The sequence below is a fragment of the Cydia strobilella genome, chromosome 4 (assembly GCF_947568885.1).
Source record: "Cydia strobilella chromosome 4, ilCydStro3.1, whole genome shotgun sequence".
NCBI classification, from domain to species: Eukaryota; Metazoa; Arthropoda; class Insecta; order Lepidoptera; family Tortricidae; genus Cydia; species Cydia strobilella.
This window is the reverse complement of record NC_086044.1, coordinates 3,173,727-3,177,499: the sequence shown is the minus strand read 5'-3', so window position 1 is coordinate 3,177,499 and position 3,773 is coordinate 3,173,727. Positions and strand designations below refer to the sequence as shown.

Genomic DNA, 3,773 nt, shown 5'->3' with positions numbered 1-3,773 from the left:
CCTATTCTCGTTTAGATGGCGTTGACGGTTTCGTTTGTTATTTAACAATTTTAACACATAATATTGTCTTCGGTTACCGCGATAGTTACTCATGAAATAAAACTATGAAAACGGATTACATCGCGTATATTGAATTTATAATACATCCAGACGTTTCGAACCCTTTACAGCGTTCGTGGTCAACGGGTGAAACGTCGGGATGTATTAAATTCAATATACGCGATATAATCCTTTTCCAGCTTTATTTCAATTTTAACACATATCAGTGAAAAAACTTGGGTCAAAATCATATAAAAATAATAAAATCATTTATATATATTTTATTATTTTTATATTTTTAGTTTTAATCCAGTGTCGATAGATGGCACTGGCAGTAAATTTACTGATTCTCTTTGCCCGTAGGTACGGGCAAGTACGGGTTAACTGACATTTAGTAAACCAGCAATGTCAAAACAAAATCACTCACAGCACTTATATTATATAGCAATTTTAAGGTTATATTGAGTCCCACTAGAGTAGGACCGTAAAAAATTGAGTTAGACTCATTTGAGTGTCCCCCTCCACGGAAATCTTTAGTAAAAGGCGAAAGATTTATTCGTTTTGAAGGGAAACCAGAGTAACGATACAAAGCTAAGCGCCGGACCCAACCAAACCGGGAAAAATCTTAACAGCGCGAACTAACTTCGCGGAGCGCTACGTGATGGCGCCATCTGTCGAACTATTGATGTATGTTATGATGATGGATTTTTTTGATGAGTTGATTTTGGGAATTAAAAACTGAGGACACATATAAACTACGTATTCCTCGTGATTCGGAGTAGAAACTACCCAAAAGTTAGATTTTTGGAAAAAAGTATGTTTTTGTTTCTGACCCTACTTCAGTTACTAAAGCCGGAAGGGTTACAATTTATAATTTTAGCAGTCTATATAATATAAATATAAGTAGGTTGTTACTTGATTCGTTTTTAATAAAGAGTAGATTGTTAACCAAGGGCTGAGAGGCACTCATTTCTGTCGGGGCACAAAATAAATAATAGGACTTGGTACAGAAGATTCACTCTCTACAAAACGCGTCTATAACGACAGATATGACCGCTAGGTGGCGCAAGCGCGAGCATGCGTCCGTTCCGTAGCGGTGCGCGGCAACTACTATGGCTAGACACCAAAATTGGTGTGGGCCGCATGTACTTGTAGCGACGCGACGAAATCGCGGAGTGAGCCACGCCTGGTCGGCTGGAGACTTTTTCGAATGAAAAGCTATTTCTTACTTTTTTTTGTACTTTAATATATTATTTTTATGATACTTTTCCGCACAGTGAGCAAAAGCGAAATAAGGTCTTGAACCCGTCCTTAGTATCGTTACCCATATTCGGGTCATATCTTGCAAGCTAAATTACGCCTACTTCCCATTATTCGATTGAGCCAAAGATAATATATAGGATAGAGGCGTACTGTTATAGTAAATTTTGTAGTAACAGTAAATTTACTGCCGTCTATCGACACACGATTAAAACTAAAAATAAAAATATCAAAAAAGGCATATTCATATATATGAATAAATGATTTTTTTATTTGATTTTATCCATGTTCTTTCTTCTGATATATGTGTTAAAATTGTTAAATAACAAACGGAACCGTCAACGCCATCTAAACGAGGATAGGCCAAAGGTTGGTATTGGTGCTAGCGCCATCTGTTTGAGAATCAAATTTTCTTGATTTCCGAGGTACGTTTTTTCCTTAGACTTTATTCATTTTATACGGAGTTATATAGGTATTTGTTAGCAAAGTCGGATCTTTGGTCCTTGGTGTAGTTACCCATATTCGGGTCATATCTTGCAAGCTAAATTACGCCTACTTCCTATTATTCGATTGAGCTGTAACTTCACATACATAAGTTAACTTACAAAAGTTTGGTGAGCAATACAATATCATGGCACCATCGAGCTGATCTGACGATGGACACATTAGGTGGCCATAGGAACTCTGTGACAAAACCACAGGGCGGACACGCTATACATCAAAAATCACATGCGTTTCTATGTGTGAACGGCACGTCTGTATACGCGGCATGCATCATTGTGTGAGTAAGTTGCTTTAAAACAGTAGAGCGGTCGGCAAAAGGTCGTCAATCTGCTGTCGCGGGGCGAGGTAATTCGAATCGTGGCGGGGCGGTGCGTGGCCGTTCTGTATGATAGTACTATTACTTATTCTGTGACAAAACAACGCATCCAAATTGTGTTTGGGCTTGATAGAATGGTCTCGATGAGTATTAGTTGCCGATCCAAATAAATTTTAGTCAGCGATAAAAGCTTGTAAAAACTTTTATTAAGTGACTGCCCATAGGAAATAGTGCGGAACGCTTATTAAATGTATGGCGTAGTACATACTTTATAGTAAAAACAGACTATAGCAGTGTTAAAAATATCGGGTGACGTAATTTATGAAATGAAATGAAATGAAATTCTTTATTTTTAGGCAACTATTAGCCCATAGATAAATACCTTCAAACTAGCATACATATTATTATAAAATAAAAAAAATAAAACTAAAAACACACAATTTATGGATGACACCTCACGGTAGTCCACAATAACTCTCCGTAGAGGGTGCTACGCGTGGCTACGCCGTAGCACATGCCACACGACTTAATGATACTAAACGAACAGGCCAATTGTAAATTGTAACGTACATTGATATCAGACTGACATCTAACTGATGTCATTCATCATCTCAGCCGAAAGACGTCCACTGCTGTACAAAGGCCTTCCCCAAGGATCTCCACAACGAACGGTCATTCGCTGCCCTCAACCAACGTTTTCCCGCGACTAACCAGATCGTCGGTCCATCTAGTCTGGGGCCTTCACACGCTGCGGCTTCCGGTACGTGGTCGCCACTCGAGAACCTTTCTGCCCCATTGGCCATCGGTTCTGCGAGCAATGTGGCCCGCCCACTGCCACTTAAGTCTGGCAATTCTCTGAGGTATGTCGACAACTTTGGTTCTGCTGCGGATCTCGTCATGGATCGATAAAGTCAGTTCAAGTTAGTCATTACACTAACATCATATCAAAGATAGATATACTCCGTAATAGATGGATACAGTCTAAGGAAAAAACGTGCCTCGAAAATCAAGAAAATTTGATTCTCGATCAGAGGGCGCTACTAGCTTTGGCCTACTGTCGTATAGATGGCGTTGACGGTTTCGTTTGTTATTTAACAATTTTAACGCATATCAGTGAAAGAAGATGGGTCAAAATCATAAAAATAATTAATGCAAATAAAAAAATCATTTATCCATATTTAAATACATTTTATCGTATTTTTATAAATCTTCATTTTTAGTTTTAAAGTGTGTCGATAGATTTATTGACGACGACGAATTTACTGTGGTTACAAAATCTACTATGACAGTACCGCTCTATCTTATTATATCCTCTTTGATCATATTAAATATCGTTTTGACAGTTCAAAAAATGTAGGTGATTTGACTGATAATACATTACCCTATTTTTAATCAGAATACGATACAAATGAGTCCGCAGCAAGCTCGGCCGAACTTCACCTTCGCATTCAAACGGCGTTTTGTTGTCATTTTAAAACTACGCGTTGCATTGTAATGAAACTTTGCACATACAATGACATAAGGTTATTAGTTTATATATGTAGCTCCAGCTTATAAAACGTTTTGTATGAAAAACTCAAATTCGCTGTTTTTCTTAACTATGGTATCTGAAGCTACATAAACTAATTACAGACCTAGTACAAAGTTTCAGAGC

The 3,773-nt window shown here is 37.9% G+C and overlaps 1 non-coding gene across 1 annotated transcript; it reads right to left on the bottom strand.

Moving 5' to 3' along the window:
• Positions 1–504: 504 nt before the first annotated feature.
• LOC134741197 (U5 spliceosomal RNA) lies at positions 505–620 on the bottom strand. Its single transcript, XR_010127863.1, has one exon. It is a non-coding gene; the product is annotated as a U5 spliceosomal RNA (small nuclear RNA).
• Positions 621–3,773: the final 3,153 nt, after the last annotated feature.